Below are 22,262 nucleotides of genomic sequence, written 5' to 3'. Positions count from 1 at the left end.
CTGGGTGCAGACTGTTTATCTGAGCACTGTATGGCGCTATATATCTGGGTACAGACTGTTTATCTGAGCACTGTATGGCACTATTTATCTGGGTACAGACTGTTTATCTGAGGACTGTATGGCACTATTTATCTGGGTGCAGACTGTTTATCTGAGCACTGTATGGCGCTATATATCTGGGTACAGACTGTTTATCTGAGTACTGTATGGCACTATTTATCTGGGTGCAGACTGTTTATCTGAGTACTGTATGGCACTATTTATCTGGGTACAGACTGTTTGACTGAGCACTGTATGGCGCTATTTATCTGGGTACAGACTGTTTATCTGAGTACTGTATGGCACTATTTATCTGGGTACAGACTGTTTATCTGAGTACTGTATGGCACTATTTATCTGGGTACAGACTTTTTATCTGAGTACTGTATGGCACTATTTATCTGGGTGCAGACTGTTTATCTGAGCACTGTATGGCACTATTTATCTGGGTACAGACTGTTTATCTGAGTACTGTATGGCACTATTTATCTGGGTACAGACTGTTTATCTGAGCACTGTATGGCACTATTTATCTGGGTGCAGACTGTTTATCTGAGTACTATATGGCACTATTTATCTGGGTACAGACTGTTTATCTGAGTACTGTATGGCACTATTTATCTGGGTACAGACTGTTTATCTGAGTACTGTATGGCACTATTTATCTGGGTACAGACTGTTTATCTGAGTACTGTATGGCATTTTTTATCTGGGTACAGACTGTTTATCTGAGTACTGTATGGCGCTATTTATCTGGGCACAGACTGTTTATCTGAGTACTGTATGGCATTATTTATCTGGGTACAGACTGTTTATCTGAGTACTGTATGGCGCTATTTATCTGGGTACAGACTGTTTATCTGAGCACTGTATGGCACTATATATCTGGGTGCAGACTGTTTATCTGATCACTGTATGGCACTATTTATCTGGGTACAGACTGTTTATCTGAGTACTGTATGGCACTATTTATCTGGGTACAGACTGTTTATCTGAGCACTGTATGGCACTATATATCTGGGTGCAGACTGTTTATCTGAGCACTGTATGGCACTATATATCTGGGTACAGACTGTTTATCTGAGCACTGTATGGCACTATATATCTGGGTGCAGACTGTTTATCTGAGTACTGTATGGCACTATTTATCTGGGTACAGACTGTTTATCTGAGTACTGTATGGCACTATTTATCTGGGTACAGACTGTTTATCTGAGGACTGTATGGCATTATTTATCTGGGTACAGACTGTTTATCTGAGTACTGTATGGCACTATTTATCTGGGTACAGACTGTTTATCTGAGTCCTGTATGGCACTATTTATCTGGGTACAGACTGTTTATCTGAGTACTGTATGGCACTATTTATCTGGGTACAGACTGTTTATCTGAGTACTGTATGGCATTTTTTATCTGGGTACAGACTGTTTATCTGAGTACTGTATGGCGCTATTTATCTGGGCACAGACTGTTTATCTGAGTCCTGTATGGCACTATTTATCTGGGTACAGACTGTTTATCTGAGTACTGTATGGCACTATTTATCTGGGTACAGACTGTTTATCTGAGTACTGTATGGCACTATTTATCTGGGTACAGACTGTTTATCTGAGTACTGTATGGCACTATTTATCTGGGTACAGACTGTTTATCTGAGTACTGTATGGCACTATTTATCTGGGTACAGACTGTTCATCTGAGTACTGTATGGCACTATTTATCTGGGTACAGACTGTTTATCTGAGTACTGTATGGCACTATTTATCTGGGTACAGACTTTTTATCTGAGTACTATATGGCACTATTTATCTGGGTACAGGCTGTGTATCTGAGTACTGTATGGCACTATTTATCTGGGTACAGACTGTTTCTCTGAGTACTGTATGGCACTATTTATCTGGGTACAGACTGTTTATCTGAGTCCTGTATGGCATTATTTATCTGGGTACAGACTGTTTATCTGAGTACTGTATGGCACTATTTATCTGGGCACAGACTGTTTATCTGAGTACTGTATGGCACTATTTATCTGGGTACAGACTGTTTATCTGAGTACTGTATGGCACTATTTATCTGGGCACAGACTGTTTATCTGAGTACTGTATGGCACTATTTATCTGGGTACAGACTGTTTATCTGAGTACTGTATGGCACTATTTATCTGGGTACAGACTGTTTATCTGAGTACTGTATGGCACTATTTATCTGGGTACAGGCTGTGTATCTGAGTACTGTATGGCACTATTTATCTGGGTACAGACTGTTTATCTGAGTACTGTATGGCACTATTTATCTGGGAACAGACTGTTTATCTGAGTCCTGTATGGCACTATTTATCTGGGTACAGACTGTTTATCTGAGTACTGTATGGCACTATTTATCTGGGTACAGACTGTTTATCTGAGCACTGTATGGCACTATTTATCTGGGTACAGACTGTTTATCTGAGTACTGTATGGCACTATTTATCTCGGTACAGACTGTGTATCTGAGTACTGTATGGCACTATTTATCTGGGTACAGACTGTTTATCTGAGTACTGTATGGCACTATTTATCTGGGTACAGTCTGTGTATCTGAGTACTGTATGGCACTATTTATCTGGGAACAGACTGTTTATCTGAGCACTGTATGGCACTATTTGGGTGCAGACTGTTTATCTGAGTACTGTATGGCACTATTTGGGTGCAGACTGTTTATCTGAGCACTGTATGGCACTATTTATCTGGGTACAGACTGTTTATCTGAGCACTGTATGGCATTATTTATCTGGGTACAGACTGTTTATCTGAGTACTGTATGGCACTATTTATCTGGGTACAGACTGTTTATCTGAGTACTGTATGGCACTATTTATCTGGGTACAGTCTGTGTATCTGAGTACTGTATGGCACTATTTATCTGGGCACAGACTGTTTATCTGAGTACTGTATGGCACTATTTGGGTGCAGACTGTTTATCTGAGCACTGTATGGCGCTATTTATCTGGGTCCAGACTGTTTATCTGAGGACTGTATGGCACTATTTATCTGGGTGCAGACTGTTTATCTGAGTACTGTATGGCACTATTTATCTGGGCACAGACTGTTTATCTGAGCACTGTATGGCACTATTTATCTGGGTACAGACTGTTTATCTGAGTACTGTATGGCACTATTTATCTGGGCACAGACTGTTTATCTGAGTACTGTATGGCATTATTTATCTGGGTACAGGCTGTGTATCTGAGTACTGTATGGCACTATTTATCTGGGTACAGGCTGTGTATCTGAGTACTGTATGGCACTATTTATCTGGGCACAGACTGTTTATCTGAGTACTGTATGGCACTATTTATCTGGGTACAGGCTGTGTATCTGAGTACTGTATGGCACTATTTATCTGGGTACAGGCTGTGTATCTGAGTCCTGTATGGCATTATTTATCTGGGTACAGACTGTTTATCTGAGTCCTGTATGGCACTATTTATATGGGCACAGACTGTTTATCTGAGCACTGTATGGCACTATTTATCTGGGTACAGGCTGTGTATCTGAGCACTTTATGGCACTATTTATCTGGGTACAGACTGTTTATCTGAGTACTGTATGGCACTATTTATCTGGGTACAGACTGTTTATCTGAGTACTGTATGGCATTATTTATCTGGGTGCAGACTGTTTATCTGAGCACTGTATGGCACTATTTATCTGGGCACAGACTGTTTATCTGAGCACTGTATGGCATTATTTATCTGGGTACAGACTGTTTATCTGAGTACTGTATGGCACTATTTATCTGGGTACAGACTGTTTATCTGAGTACTGTATGGCACTATTTATCTGGGTACAGACTGTTTATCTGAGTACTGTATGGCACTATTTATCTGGGTACAGGCTGTGTATCTGAGTACTGTATGGCACTATTTATCTGGGTACAGACTGTTTATCTGAGTACTGTATGGCACTATTTATCTGGGTATAGACTGTTTATCTGAGCACTGTATGGCACTATTTATCTGGGTACAGACTGTTTATCTGAGTACTGTATGGCATTATTTATCTGGGTACAGACTGTTTATCTGAGGACTGTATGGCACTATTTATCTGAGTACAGACTGTTTATCTGAGTACTGTATGGCACTATTTATCTGGGTGCAGACTGTTTATCTGAGCACTGTATGGCACTATTTATCTGGGTACAGACTGTTTATCTGAGCACTGTATGGCACTATTTATCTGGGTACAGACTGTTTATCTGAGCACTGTATGGCACTATTTATCTGGGCACAGACTGTTTATCTGAGTACTGTATGGCACTATTTATCTGGGCACAGACTGTTTATCTGAGTACTGTATGGCACTATTTATCTGGGTACAGACTGTTTATCTGAGTACTGTATGGCACTATTTATCTGGGTACAGACTGTTTATCTGAGTACTGTATGGCACTATTTATCTGGGTACAGACTGTTTATCTGAGTACTGTATGGCACTATTTATCTGGGTACAGACTGTTTATCTGAGTACTGTATGGCACTATTTATCTGGGTACAGACTGTTTATCTGAGCACTGTATGGCATTATTTATCTGGGTACAGACTGTTTATCTGAGCACTGTATGGCACTATTTATCTGGGTACAGACTGTTTATCTGAGTACTGTATGGCACTATTTATCTGGGTATAGACTGTTTATCTGAGTACTGTATGGCACTATTTATCTGGGTGCAGACTGTTTATCTGAGTACTGTATGGCACTATTTATCTGGGTACAGACTGTTTATCTGAGTACTGTATGGCACTATTTATCTGGGTACAGGCTGTGTATCTGAGTACTGTATGGCACTATTTATCTGGGTACAGACTGTTTATCTGAGTACTGTATGGCACTATTTATCTGGGTATAGACTGTTTATCTGAGCACTGTATGGCACTATTTATCTGGGTACAGACTGTTTATCTGAGTACTGTATGGCATTATTTATCTGGGTACAGACTGTTTATCTGAGGACTGTATGGCACTATTTATCTGAGTACAGACTGTTTATCTGAGTACTGTATGGCACTATTTATCTGGGTGCAGACTGTTTATCTGAGCACTGTATGGCACTATTTATCTGGGTACAGACTGTTTATCTGAGCACTGTATGGCACTATTTATCTGGGTACAGACTGTTTATCTGAGCACTGTATGGCACTATTTATCTGGGCACAGACTGTTTATCTGAGTACTGTATGGCACTATTTATCTGGGCACAGACTGTTTATCTGAGTACTGTATGGCACTATTTATCTGGGTACAGACTGTTTATCTGAGTACTGTATGGCACTATTTATCTGGGTACAGACTGTTTATCTGAGTACTGTATGGCACTATTTATCTGGGTACAGACTGTTTATCTGAGTACTGTATGGCACTATTTATCTGGGTACAGACTGTTTATCTGAGTACTGTATGGCACTATTTATCTTGGTACAGACTGTTTATCTGAGCACTGTATGGCATTATTTATCTGGGTACAGACTGTTTATCTGAGCACTGTATGGCACTATTTATCTGGGTACAGACTGTTTATCTGAGTACTGTATGGCACTATTTATCTGGGTATAGACTGTTTATCTGAGTACTGTATGGCACTATTTATCTGGGTGCAGACTGTTTATCTGAGTACTGTATGGCATTATTTATCTGGGTACAGACTGTTTATCTGAGTACTGTATGGCACTATTTATCTGGGTACAGACTGTTTATCTGAGTACTGTATGGCACTATTTATCTGGGTACAGACTGTTTATCTGAGTACTGTATGGCATTATTTATCTGGGTGCAGACTGTTTATCTGAGTACTGTATGGCACTATTTATCTGGGTACAGACTGTTTATCTGAGGACTATATGGCACTATTTATCTGGGTACAGACTGTTTATCTGAGCACTGTATGGCATTATTTATCTGGGTACAGACTGTTTATCTGAGTACTGTATGGCATTATTTATCTGGGTGCCGACTGTTTATCTGAGCACTGTATGGCACTATTTATCTGGGTACAGACTGTTTATCTGAGTACTGTATGGCACTATTTATCTGGGTACAGACTGTTTATCTGAGCACTGTATGGCATTATTTATCTGGGTGCAGACTGTTTATCTGAGTACTGTATGGCACTATTTATCTGGGTACAGACTGTTTATCTGAGCACTGTATGGCACTATTTATCTGGGCACAGACTGTTTATCTGAGTACTGTATGGCATTATTTATCTGGGTACAGACTGTTTATCTGAGCACTGTATGGCATTATTTATCTGGGTACAGACTGTTTATCTGAGCACTGTATGGCATTATTTATCTGGGTACAGGCTGTTTATCTGAGTACTGTATGGCATTATTTAACTGGGTACAGACTGTTTATCTGAGCACTGTATGGCATTATTTATCTGGGTACAGGCTGTTTATCTGAGTACTGTATGGCACTATTTATCTGGGTACAGACTGTTTATCTGAGTACTGTATGGCACTATTTATCTGGGCACAGACTGTTTATCTGAGTACTGTATGGCATTATTTATCTGGGTACAGACTGTTTATCTGAGTACTGTATGGCACTATTTATCTGGGTACAGACTGTTTATCTGAGCACTGTATGGCACTATTTATCTGGGTACAGACTGTTTATCTGAGTCCTGCATGGCACTATTTATCTGGGCACAGGCTGTGTATCTGAGTACTGTATGGCACTATTTATCTGGGTACAGGCTGTGTATCTGAGTACTGTATGGCACTATTTATCTGGGCACAGACTGTTTATCTGAGTACTGTATGGCACTATTTATCTGGGTACAGGCTGTGTATCTGAGTACTGTATGGCACTATTTATCTGGGTACAGGCTGTGTATCTGAGTCCTGTATGGCATTATTTATCTGGGTACAGACTGTTTATCTGAGTCCTGTATGGCACTATTTATATGGGCACAGACTGTTTATCTGAGCACTGTATGGCACTATTTATCTGGGTACAGGCTGTGTATCTGAGCACTTTATGGCACTATTTATCTGGGTACAGACTGTTTATCTGAGTACTGTATGGCACTATTTATCTGGGTACAGACTGTTTATCTGAGTACTGTATGGCATTATTTATCTGGGTGCAGACTGTTTATCTGAGCACTGTATGGCACTATTTATCTGGGCACAGACTGTTTATCTGAGCACTGTATGGCATTATTTATCTGGGTACAGACTGTTTATCTGAGTACTGTATGGCACTATTTATCTGGGTACAGACTGTTTATCTGAGTACTGTATGGCACTATTTATCTGGGTACAGACTGTTTATCTGAGTACTGTATGGCACTATTTATCTGGGTACAGGCTGTGTATCTGAGTACTGTATGGCACTATTTATCTGGGTACAGACTGTTTATCTGAGTACTGTATGGCACTATTTATCTGGGTATAGACTGTTTATCTGAGCACTGTATGGCACTATTTATCTGGGTACAGACTGTTTATCTGAGTACTGTATGGCATTATTTATCTGGGTACAGACTGTTTATCTGAGGACTGTATGGCACTATTTATCTGAGTACAGACTGTTTATCTGAGTACTGTATGGCACTATTTATCTGGGTGCAGACTGTTTATCTGAGCACTGTATGGCACTATTTATCTGGGTACAGACTGTTTATCTGAGCACTGTATGGCACTATTTATCTGGGTACAGACTGTTTATCTGAGCACTGTATGGCACTATTTATCTGGGCACAGACTGTTTATCTGAGTACTGTATGGCACTATTTATCTGGGCACAGACTGTTTATCTGAGTACTGTATGGCACTATTTATCTGGGTACAGACTGTTTATCTGAGTACTGTATGGCACTATTTATCTGGGTACAGACTGTTTATCTGAGTACTGTATGGCACTATTTATCTGGGTACAGACTGTTTATCTGAGTACTGTATGGCACTATTTATCTGGGTACAGACTGTTTATCTGAGTACTGTATGGCACTATTTATCTGGGTACAGACTGTTTATCTGAGCACTGTATGGCATTATTTATCTGGGTACAGACTGTTTATCTGAGCACTGTATGGCACTATTTATCTGGGTACAGACTGTTTATCTGAGTACTGTATGGCACTATTTATCTGGGTATAGACTGTTTATCTGAGTACTGTATGGCACTATTTATCTGGGTGCAGACTGTTTATCTGAGCACTGTATGGCACTATTTATCTGGGTACAGACTGTTTATCTGAGTACTGTATGGCACTATTTATCTGGGTACAGGCTGTGTATCTGAGTACTGTATGGCACTATTTATCTGGGTACAGACTGTTTATCTGAGTACTGTATGGCACTATTTATCTGGGTATAGACTGTTTATCTGAGCACTGTATGGCACTATTTATCTGGGTACAGACTGTTTATCTGAGTACTGTATGGCATTATTTATCTGGGTACAGACTGTTTATCTGAGGACTGTATGGCACTATTTATCTGAGTACAGACTGTTTATCTGAGTACTGTATGGCACTATTTATCTGGGTGCAGACTGTTTATCTGAGCACTGTATGGCACTATTTATCTGGGTACAGACTGTTTATCTGAGCACTGTATGGCACTATTTATCTGGGTACAGACTGTTTATCTGAGCACTGTATGGCACTATTTATCTGGGCACAGACTGTTTATCTGAGTACTGTATGGCACTATTTATCTGGGCACAGACTGTTTATCTGAGTACTGTATGGCACTATTTATCTGGGTACAGACTGTTTATCTGAGTACTGTATGGCACTATTTATCTGGGTACAGACTGTTTATCTGAGTACTGTATGGCACTATTTATCTGGGTACAGACTGTTTATCTGAGTACTGTATGGCACTATTTATCTGGGTACAGACTGTTTATCTGAGTACTGTATGGCATTATATATCTGGGTACAGACTGTTTATCTGAGTACTGTATGGCACTATTTATCTGGGTACAGACTGTTTATCTGAGTACTGTATGGCACTATTTATCTGGGTACAGACTGTTTATCTGAGTACTGTATGGCATTATTTATCTGGGTGCAGACTGTTTATCTGAGTACTGTATGGCACTATTTATCTGGGTACAGACTGTTTATCTGAGCACTGTATGGCATTATTTATCTGGGTGCAGACTGTTTATCTGAGTACTGTATGGCACTATTTATCTGGGTACAGACTGTTTATCTGAGCACTGTATGGCACTATTTATCTGGGTACAGACTGTTTATCTGAGTACTGTATGGCACTATTTATTTGGGCACAGACTGTTTATCTGAGTACTGTATGGCATTATTTATCTGGGTACAGACTGTTTATCTGAGCACTGTATGGCATTATTTATCTGGGTACAGACTGTTTATCTGAGCACTGTATGGCATTATTTATCTGGGTACAGGCTGTTTATCTGAGTACTGTATGGCATTATTTATCTGGGTACAGACTGCTTATCTGAGCACTGTATGGCACTATTTATCTGGGTACAGACTGTTTATCTGAGTACTGTATGGCACTATTTATCTGGGTACAGACTGTTTATCTGAGTACTGTATGGCACTATTTATCTGGGTACAGACTGTTTATCTGAGCACTGTATGGCATTATTTATCTGGGTACAGACTGTTTATCTGAGTACTGTATGGCACTATTTATCTGGGTCCAGACTGTTTATCTGAGTACTGTATGGCACTATTTATCTGGGTGCAGTCTGTTTATTTGAGTACTGTATGGCACTATTTATCTGGGTACAGACTGTTTATCTGAGCACTGTATGGCATTATTTATCTGGGTACAGACTGTTTATCTGAGCACTGTATGGCATTATTTATCTGGGTACAGACTGTTTATCTGAGTACTGTATGGCACTATTTATCTGGGTACAGACTGTTTATCTGAGCACTGTATGGCATTATTTATCTGGGTACAGACTGTTTATCTGAGTACTGTATGGCATTATTTATCTGGGTACAGACTGTTTATCTGAGTACTGTATGGCACTATTTATCTGGGTACAGACTGTTTATCTGAGTACTGTATGGCACTATTTATCTGGGTGCAGTCTGTTTATTTGAGTACTGTATGGCACTATTTATCTGGGTACAGACTGTTTATCTGAGCACTGTATGGCATTATTTATCTGGGTACAGACTGTTTATCTGAGCACTGTATGGCATTATTTATCTGGGTACAGACTGTTTATCTGAGTACTGTATGGCACTATTTATCTGGGTACAGACTGTTTATCTGAGCACTGTATGGCATTATTTATCTGGGTACAGACTGTTTATCTGAGTACTGTATGGCATTATTTATCTGGGCACAGACTGTTTATCTGAGCACTGTATGGCACTATTTATCTGGGTACAGACTGTTTATCTGAGTACTGTATGGCATTATTTATCTGGGTACAGACTGTTTATCTGAGTACTGTATGGCACTATTTATCTGGGTACAGACTGTTTATCTGAGTACTGTATGGCATTATTTATCTGGGTGCAGACTGTTTATCTGAGTACTGTATGGCACTATTTATCTGGGTACAGACTGTTTATCTGAGGACTATATGGCACTATTTATCTGGGTACAGACTGTTTATCTGAGCACTGTATGGCATTATTTATCTGGGTACAGACTGTTTATCTGAGTACTGTATGGCATTATTTATCTGGGTGCCGACTGTTTATCTGAGCACTGTATGGCACTATTTATCTGGGTACAGACTGCTTATCTGAGCACTGTATGGCATTATTTATCTGGGTGCAGACTGTTTATCTGAGTACTGTATGGCACTATTTATCTGGGTACAGACTGTTTATCTGAGCACTGTATGGCACTATTTATCTGGGCACAGACTGTTTATCTGAGTACTGTATGGCATTATTTATCTGGGTACAGACTGTTTATCTGAGCACTGTATGGCATTATTTATCTGGGTACAGACTGTTTATCTGAGCACTGTATGGCATTATTTATCTGGGTACAGGCTGTTTATCTGAGTACTGTATGGCATTATTTATCTGGGTACAGACTGCTTATCTGAGCACTGTATGGCACTATTTATCTGGGTACAGACTGTTTATCTGAGTACTGTATGGCACTATTTATCTGGGTACAGACTGTTTATCTGAGTACTGTATGGCACTATTTATCTGGGTACAGACTGTTTATCTGAGCACTGTATGGCATTATTTATCTGGGTACAGACTGTTTATCTGAGTACTGTATGGCACTATTTATCTGGGTCCAGACTGTTTATCTGAGTACTGTATGGCACTATTTATCTGGGTGCAGTCTGTTTATTTGAGTACTGTATGGCACTATTTATCTGGGTACAGACTGTTTATCTGAGCACTGTATGGCATTATTTATCTGGGTACAGACTGTTTATCTGAGCACTGTATGGCATTATTTATCTGGGTACAGACTGTTTATCTGAGTACTGTATGGCACTATTTATCTGGGTACAGACTGTTTATCTGAGCACTGTATGGCATTATTTATCTGGGTACAGACTGTTTATCTGAGCACTGTATGGCATTATTTATCTGGGTACAGACTGTTTATCTGAGTACTGTATGGCACTATTTATCTGGGTACAGACTGTTTATCTGAGCACTGTATGGCATTATTTATCTGGGTACAGACTGTTTATCTGAGGACTGTATGGCACTATTTATCTGGGTACAGACTGTTTATCTGAGTACTGTATGGCACTATTTATCTGGGTATAGACTGTTTATCTGAGTACTGTATGGCACTATTTATCTGGGTACAGACTGTTTATCTGAGGACTGTATGGCACTATATATCTGGGTGCAGACTGTTTATCTGAGTACTGTATGGCACTATTTATCTGGGTACAGACTGTTTATCTGAGTACTGTATGGCATTATTTATCTGGGTGCAGGCTGTTTATCTGAGTACTGTATGGCGCTATTTATCTGGGTACAGACTGTTTATCTGAGTACTGTATGGCACTATTTATCTGGGTACAGACTGTTTATCTGAGTACTGTATGGCACTATTTATCTGGGTACAGACTGTTTATCTGAGTACTGTATGGCATTATTTATCTGGGTGCAGGCTGTTTATCTGAGTACTGTATGGCGCTATTTATCTGGGTACAGACTGTTTATCTGAGTACTGTATGGCGCTATTTATCTGGGTACAGACTGTTTATCTGAGTACTGTATGGCACTATTTATCTGGGTACAGACTGTTTATCTGAGTACTGTATGGCACTATTTATCTGGGTACAGAGTGTTTATCTGAGGACTGTATGGCGCTATTTATCTGGGTGCAGGCTGTTTATCTAAGTACTGTATGGCGCTATTTATCTGGGTGCAGACTGTTTATCTGAGCACTGTATGGCGCTATTTTCTGGGGGGTACAGACTGTTTATCTGAGGACTGTATGGCGCTATTTATCTGGGTACAGACAGTTTATCTGAGTACTGTATGGCACTATTTATCTGGGTACAGACTGTTTATCTGAGCACTGTATGGCACTATTTATCTGGGTATAGACTGTTTATCTGAGTACTGTATGGCACTATTTATCTGGGTGCAGACTGTTTATCTGAGTACTGTATGGCATTATTTATCTGGGTACAGACTGTTTATCTGAGTACTGTATGGCACTATTTATCTGGGTACAGACTGTTTATCTGAGCACTGTATGGCACTATTTATCTGGGTACAGACTGTTTATCTGAGCACTGTATGGCACTATTTATCTGGGTACAGACTGTTTATCTGAGTACTGTATGGCACTATTTATCTGGGTCCAGACTGTTTATCTGAGTACTGAATGGCGCTATTTATCTGGGTCCAGACTGTTTATCTGAGTACTGTATGGCGCTATTTATCTGGGTGCAGTCTGTTTATCTGAGGACTGTATGGCACTATTTATCTGGGTACAGACTGTTTATCTGAGTCCTGTATGGCACTATTTATCTGGGTACAGACTGTTTATCTGAGTACTGTATGGCACTATTTATCTGGGTACAGACTGTTTATCTGAGTCCTGTATGGCACTATTTATCTGGGTACAGACTGTTTATCTGAGTACTGTATGGCACTATTTATCTGGACACAGACTGTTTATCTGAGCACTGTATGGCACTATTTATCTGGGTACAGACTGTTTATCTGAGTACTGTATGGCACTATTTATCTGGGCACAGACTGTTTATCTGAGCACTGTATGGCACTATTTATCTGGGTACAGACTGTTTATCTGAGCACTGTATGGCATTATTTATCTGGGCACAGACTGTTTATCTGAGCACTGTATGGCACTATTTATCTGGGCACAGACTGTTTATCTGAGCACTGTATGGCATTATTTATCTGGGTACAGACTGTTTTTCTGAGCACTGTATGGCACTATTTATCTGGGTACAGACTGTTTATCTGAGCACTGTATGGCACTATTTATCTGGGTACAGACTGTTTATCTGAGGACTGTATGGCACTATATATCTGGGTGCAGACTGTTTATCTGAGTACTGTATGGCACTATTTATCTGGGTACAGACTGTTTATCTGAGTACTGTATGGCATTATTTATCTGGGTGCAGGCTGTTTATCTGAGTACTGTATGGCGCTATTTATCTGGGTACAGACTGTTTATCTGAGTACTGTATGGCACTATTTATCTGGGTACAGACTGTTTATCTGAGTACTGTATGGCACTATTTATCTGGGTACAGACTGTTTATCTGAGTACTGTATGGCACTATTTATCTGGGCACAGACTGTTTATCTGAGTACTGTATGGCACTATTTATCTGGGTACAGACTGTTTATCTGAGTACTGTATGGCACTATTTATCTGGGTACAGACTGTTTATCTGAGTACTGTATGGCATTATTTATCTGGGTGCAGGCTGTTTATCTGAGTACTGTATGGCGCTATTTATCTGGGTACAGACTGTTTATCTGAGTACTGTATGGCGCTATTTATCTGGGTACAGACTGTTTATCTGAGTACTGTATGGCACTATTTATCTGGGTACAGACTGTTTATCTGAGTACTGTATGGCACTATTTATCTGGGTACAGAGTGTTTATCTGAGGACTGTATGGCGCTATTTATCTGGGTGCAGGCTGTTTATCTAAGTACTGTATGGCGCTATTTATCTGGGTGCAGACTGTTTATCTGAGCACTGTATGGCGCTATTTTCTGGGGGGTACAGACTGTTTATCTGAGGACTGTATGGCGCTATTTATCTGGGTACAGACTGTTTATCTGAGTACTGTATGGCACTATTTATCTGGGTACAGACTGTTTATCTGAGCACTGTATGGCACTATTTATCTGGGTATAGACTGTTTATCTGAGTACTGTATGGCACTATTTATCTGGGTGCAGACTGTTTATCTGAGTACTGTATGGCACTATTTATCTGGGTACAGACTGTTTATCTGAGCACTGTATGGCACTATTTATCTGGGTACAGACTGTTTATCTGAGCACTGTATGGCACTATTTATCTGGGTACAGACTGTTTATCTGAGTACTGTATGGCACTATTTATCTGGGTCCAGACTGTTTATCTGAGTACTGTATGGCGCTATTTATCCCGGTCTAGACTGTTTATCTGAGTACTGTATGGCGCTATTTATCTGGGTGCAGTCTGTTTATCTGAGGACTGTATGGCACTATTTATCTGGGTACAGACTGTTTATCTGAGTCCTGTATGGCACTATTTATCTGGACACAGACTGTTTATCTGAGTACTGTATGGCACTATTTATCTGGACACAGACTGTTTATCTGAGCACTGTATGGCACTATTTATCTGGGTACAGACTGTTTATCTGAGCACTGTATGGCACTATTTATCTGGGTACAGACTGTTTATCTGAGTACTGTATGGCACTATTTATCTGGGTCCAGACTGTTTATCTGAGTACTGTATGGCGCTATTTATCTGGGTCCAGACTGTTTATCTGAGTACTGTATGGCGCTATTTATCTGGGTGCAGTCTGTTTATCTGAGGACTGTATGGCACTATTTATCTGGGTACAGACTGTTTATCTGAGTCCTGTATGGCACTATTTATCTGGGTACAGACTGTTTATCTGAGTACTGTATGGCACTATTTATCTGGACACAGACTGTTTATCTGAGCACTGTATGGCACTTTTTATCTGGGTACAGACTGTTTATCTGAGTACTGTATGGCACTATTTATCTGGGCACAGACTGTTTATCTGAGCACTGTATGGCACTATTTATCTGGGTACAGACTGTTTATCTGAGCACTGTATGGCACTATTTATCTGGGTACAGACTGTTTATCTGAGCACTGTATGGCACTATTTATCTGGGTACAGACTGTTTATCTGAGCACTGTATGGCACTATTTATCTGAGCATTTTTGAAGGTTTTTTTTTATCAGGGCAATGCATGGTGCTATTTATCAGACTCTGTTTATCTGAGCACTGTATGGCACTATTTATCTGGGTACAGACTGTTTATCTGAGCACTGTATGGCACTATTTATCTGGGTATAGACTGTTTATCTGAGTACTGTATGGCACTATTTATCTGGGTACAGACTGTTTATCTGAGCACTGTATGGCACTATTTATCTGGGTACAGACTGTTTATCTGAGCACTGTATGGCACTATTTATCTGGGTGCAGACTGTTTATCTGAGCACTGTATGGCACTATTTATCTGGGTGCAGACTGTTTATCTGAGCACTGTATGGCACTATTTATCTGGGTACAGACTGTTTATCTGAGCACTGTATGGCATTATTTATCTGGGTGCAGACTGTTTATCTGAGCACTGTATGGCACTATTTATCTGGGTGCAGACTGTTTATCTGAGCACTGTATGGCACTATTTATCTGGGTGCAGACTGTTTATCTGAGCACTGTATGGCACTATTTATCTGGGTGCAGACTGTTTATCTGAGTACTGTATGGCACTATTTATCTGGGTACAGACTGTTTATCTGAGCACTGTATGGCACTATTTATCTGGGTACAGACTGTTTATCTGAGCACTGTATGGCACTATTTATCTGAGCATTTTTGAAGGTTTTTTTTATCAGGGCAATGCATGGTGCTATTTATCAGACTCTGTTTATCTGAGCACTGTATGGCACTATTTATCTGGGTACAGACTGTTTATCTGAGCACTGTATGGCACTATTTATCTGGGTATAGACTGTTTATCTGAGTACTGTATGGCACTATTTATCTGGGTACAGACTGTTTATCTGAGCACTGTATGGCACTATTTATCTGGGTACAGACTGTTTATCTGAGCACTGTATGGCACTATTTATCTGGGTGCAGACTGTTTATCTGAGCACTGTATGGCACTATTTATCTGGGTGCAGACTGTTTATCTGAGCACTGTATGGCACTATTTATCTGGGTGCAGACTGTTTATCTGAGCACTGTATGGCACTATTTATCTGGGTGCAGACTGTTTATCTGAGCACTGTATGGCACTATTTATCTGGGTGCAGACTGTTTATCTGAGCACTGTATGGCACTATTTATCTGGGTACAGACTGTTTATCTGAGCACTGTATGGCACTATTTATCTGGGTGCAGACTGTTTATCTGAGCACTGTATGGCACTATTTATCTGGGTGCAGACTGTTTATCTGAGCACTGTATGGCACTATTTATCTGGGTACAGACTGTTTATCTGAGCACTGTATGGCATTATTTATCTGGGTGCAGACTGTTTATCTGAGCACTGTATGGCACTATTTATCTGGGTGCAGACTGTTTATCTGAGCACTGTATGGCATTATTTATCTGGGTACAGACTGTTTATCTGAGCACTGTATGGCACTATTTATCTGGGTACAGACTGTTTATCTGAGCACTGTATGGCATTATTTATCTGGGTGCAGACTGTTTATCTGAGCACTGTATGGCACTATTTATCTGGGTACAGACTGTTTATCTGAGCACTGTATGGCACTATATATCTGGGTACAGACTGTTTATCTGAGTACTGTATGGCACTATTTATCTGGGCACAGACTGTTTATCTAAGTACTGTATGGCACTATTTATCTGGGTACAGACTGTTTATCTGAGTACTGTATGGCACTATTTATCTGGGTACAGACTGTTTATCTGAGCACTGTATGGCATTATTTATCTGGGTACAGACTGTTTATCTGAGTACTGTATGGCACTATTTATCTGGGTACAGACTGTTTATCTGAGCACTGTATGGCATTATTTATCTGGGTGCAGACTGTTTATCTGAGCACTGTATGGCACTATTTATCTGGGTACAGACTGTTTATCTGAGCACTGTATGGCATTATTTATCTGGGTGCAGACTGTTTATCTGAGCACTGTATGGCACTATTTATCTGGGTACAGACTGTTTATCTGAGCACTGTATGGCACTATATATCTGGGTACAGACTGTTTATCTGAGTACTGTATGGCACTATTTATCTGGGCACAGACTGTTTATCTAAGTACTGTATGGCACTATTTATCTGGGTACAGACTGTTTATCTGAGTACTGTATGGCACTATTTATCTGGGTACAGACTGTTTATCTGAGTACTGTATGGCACTATTTATCTGGGTACAGACTGTTTATCTGAGTACTGTATGGCACTATTTATCTGGGTACAGACTGTTTATCTGAGTACTGTATGGCACTATTTATCTGGGTACAGACTGTTTATCTGAGTACTGTATGGCACTATTTATCTGGGCACAGACTGTTTATCTGAGCACTGTATGGCACTATTTATCTGGGTACAGACTGTTTATCTGAGTACTGTATGGCACTATTTATCTGGGTACAGACTGTTTATCTGAGTACTGTATGGCACTATTTATCTGGGTACAGACTGTTTATCTGAGCACTGTATGGCACTATTTATCTGGGTGCAGACTGTTTATCTGAGCACTGTATGGCACTATTTATCTGGGTGCAGACTGTTTATCTGAGCACTGTATGGCACTATTTATCTGGGTACAGACTGTTTATCTGAGCACTGTATGGCATTATTTATCTGGGTGCAGACTGTTTATCTGAGCACTGTATGGCACTATTTATCTGGGTGCAGACTGTTTATCTGAGCACTGTATGGCACTATTTATCTGGGTGCAGACTGTTTATCTGAGCACTGTATGGCACTATTTATCTGGGTGCAGACTGTTTATCTGAGTACTGTATGGCACTATTTATCTGGGTACAGACTGTTTATCTGAGCACTGTATGGCACTATTTATCTGGGTACAGACTGTTTATCTGAGCACTGTATGGCACTATTTATCTGAGCATTTTTGAAGGTTTTTTTTATCAGGGCAATGCATGGTGCTATTTATCAGACTCTGTTTATCTGAGCACTGTATGGCACTATTTATCTGGGTACAGACTGTTTATCTGAGCACTGTATGGCACTATTTATCTGGGTATAGACTGTTTATCTGAGTACTGTATGGCACTATTTATCTGGGTACAGACTGTTTATCTGAGCACTGTATGGCACTATTTATCTGGGTACAGACTGTTTATCTGAGCACTGTATGGCACTATTTATCTGGGTGCAGACTGTTTATCTGAGCACTGTATGGCACTATTTATCTGGGTGCAGACTGTTTATCTGAGCACTGTATGGCACTATTTATCTGGGTGCAGACTGTTTATCTGAGCACTGTATGGCACTATTTATCTGGGTGCAGACTGTTTATCTGAGCACTGTATGGCACTATTTATCTGGGTGCAGACTGTTTATCTGAGCACTGTATGGCACTATTTATCTGGGTACAGACTGTTTATCTGAGCACTGTATGGCACTATTTATCTGGGTGCAGACTGTTTATCTGAGCACTGTATGGCACTATTTATCTGGGTGCAGACTGTTTATCTGAGCACTGTATGGCACTATTTATCTGGGTACAGACTGTTTATCTGAGCACTGTATGGCATTATTTATCTGGGTGCAGACTGTTTATCTGAGCACTGTATGGCACTATTTATCTGGGTGCAGACTGTTTATCTGAGCACTGTATGGCATTATTTATCTGGGTACAGACTGTTTATCTGAGCACTGTATGGCACTATTTATCTGGGTACAGACTGTTTATCTGAGCACTGTATGGCATTATTTATCTGGGTGCAGACTGTTTATCTGAGCACTGTATGGCACTATTTATCTGGGTACAGACTGTTTATCTGAGCACTGTATGGCACTATATATCTGGGTACAGACTGTTTATCTGAGTACTGTATGGCACTATTTATCTGGGCACAGACTGTTTATCTAAGTACTGTATGGCACTATTTATCTGGGTACAGACTGTTTATCTGAGTACTGTATGGCACTATTTATCTGGGTACAGACTGTTTATCTGAGCACTGTATGGCATTATTTATCTGGGTACAGACTGTTTATCTGAGTACTGTATGGCACTATTTATCTGGGTACAGACTGTTTATCTGAGCACTGTATGGCATTATTTATCTGGGTGCAGACTGTTTATCTGAGCACTGTATGGCACTATTTATCTGGGTACAGACTGTTTATCTGAGCACTGTATGGCATTATTTATCTGGGTGCAGACTGTTTATCTGAGCACTGTATGGCACTATTTATCTGGGTACAGACTGTTTATCTGAGCACTGTATGGCACTATATATCTGGGTACAGACTGTTTATCTGAGTACTGTATGGCACTATTTATCTGGGCACAGACTGTTTATCTAAGTACTGTATGGCACTATTTATCTGGGTACAGACTGTTTATCTGAGTACTGTATGGCACTATTTATCTGGGTACAGACTGTTTATCTGAGTACTGTATGGCACTATTTATCTGGGTACAGACTGTTTATCTGAGTACTGTATGGCACTATTTATCTGGGTACAGACTGTTTATCTGAGTACTGTATGGCACTATTTATCTGGGTACAGACTGTTTATCTGAGTACTGTATGGCACTATTTATCTGGGCACAGACTGTTTATCTGAGCACTGTATGGCACTATTTATCTGGGTACAGACTGTTTATCTGAGTACTGTATGGCACTATTTATCTGGGTGCAGACTGTTTATCTGAGCACTGTATGGCACTATTTATCTGGGTACAGACTGTTTATCTGAGTACTGTATGGCACTATTTATCTGGGTACAGACTGTTTATCTGAGTACTGTATGGCACTATTTATCTGGGTACAGACTGTTTATCTGAGCACTGTATGGCACTATTTATCTGGGCAATGCATGGTGCTATTTATCAGCCTCTGTTTATCTGAGCGCTGTATAGCACTTTTCTCTTTGTACTCTCAGGTTGTTTATCTGGGCAGTGTATGGCACAATTTTCATTGGTACTCTCAGACTCTGCACATCTGGGCATTGTATGACATTATCTATGGAGCTCTCTTGGATTCTGTGCGCACGTGTGCGCTCTGCACCGCACAGAAAAGGTGCGCTTCGGAGCACAGCTGAAAAGCTCCATTCTGAAGCGCCTGGTGCCTGCAGAATTCGTGCGCCCTGCATGCAGCCTCTCCCTATAGACAGCATGCTAAGCGCACGGAAGAAGTGACATGTCACTTCTTAGAATGCGCGCTTCGGGCAGCAGCCGAAGCGCTGCGGGCAGCAGCCGAAGCGCTGCGCTCTAATACGCCACGTGCGCACGGCCCCTGCACAATCTCCATAGATTTTGCTGGTGACGCAGGACGCATGTAGTTACGCTGCAGTGCACATCGCAGCCTAACTGCATGCAAATACGCAAGGTGCGCACATAGCCTTAATCTCACTGTATGGCATAATTTATCTTGGCACTCTCAGACTGTTTATCTGGGCACTGAATGGCTATATTTATCTAGGCACTCTCAGACTTTGTTTATCGCGGCATTATATGGCAATATTTATTGTGGGACTCTCAGACTGTTTATCTGGACACTACATGACACTATTAATGTTGCCACCCTTAGACTCTATTGGGGCACTGTATGGCTGAACTAATTTGAGCACCCACATACTCTGTTTATCTGGGCACTGTATGGCAATATATAGCTTGGCACTTTTAGACGGTTTTCTGGGCACTGCATGTCACAATTTATCATATCACTCTTATACTCTATTTATCTGGGCACTGTATGGTAATATGTATCTTTGCACTCTGGAATGTTTATTTGGACACTGTATAGCAATATATATCTTGGCACTCTTGGACTGTTTATCTGGGTACTATGTGGCACTATTGAGCTTGGCAATTTAAGACTTTATCTGGACAGTGTATGTTAATATATATTTTGGCACTCTCAGACTGTTTATCTGGGCAATGTATGGCAAAATGTATCTTGGCATTCTTGAACTGTATAGGTAACTGTATGGCACTATTTGTCTTGGCACTCATAGACTTTCTCTGGGCCCGGTATGGCAATATATATCTGAGCACTCCAAACTGTTTATGTGGGCACTATGTGGCACTATATATCTTTGCACTCTCAGACTATTTATCTGGGCACTGTGTGGGACTATTAATCTTTGCACTCTCAGTCTATTTATCTGGACACTGTATAGCAATATGTATCTTGGCCCTCTTTGACTGTTTATCTGGGCACTATATGGCACTATTTAACTTGGCAATTTAAGACTGTTGAGCTGGGCACTGTATGTAAAAATATATTTTGGCACTCTTGGATTGTTTATCTGGGCAATGTATGGCACAATTTATCTTGGCACTCTGTGACTTCTTATCTGGGCAATGTATGGCACTATTTATCTTGGCACGCATAGACTTTATCTGGGCACTGTATGGCAATATACATGTGGATCACAACATTTGTGAAGAGAGATGAGCCTTTCCGGAGCCACATACAATGGGTGCCGCTGACTGTATATCCTGATCATCGGTGGGTATACGGAGGGATGGAGCGCAGCGGAGGGATGGAGCGCAACAGAGGGATGGAGGGATGGAGCGCAGCGGAGGGATGGAGGCAGCGGAGGGATGGAGCGCAGCGGAGGGATGGAGGCAGCGGAGGGATGGAGCGCAGCGGAGGGATGGAGCGCAGCGGAGGGATGGAGGCAGCGGAGGGATGGAGGCAGCGGAGGGATGGAGCGCAGCGCAGGGATGGAGCGCAGCGCAGCGCAGGGATGGAGCGCAGCGCAGGGATGGAGCGCAGCGCAGCGCAGGGATGGAGCGCAGCGCAGGGATGTAGTGCAGCGCAGGGATGCATAGCA

The sequence above is a fragment of the Anomaloglossus baeobatrachus genome, chromosome 3 (assembly GCF_048569485.1).
Source record: "Anomaloglossus baeobatrachus isolate aAnoBae1 chromosome 3, aAnoBae1.hap1, whole genome shotgun sequence".
Lineage (NCBI taxonomy): Eukaryota > Metazoa > Chordata > Amphibia > Anura > Aromobatidae > Anomaloglossus > Anomaloglossus baeobatrachus.
This window is presented reverse-complemented; position numbering follows the sequence as displayed.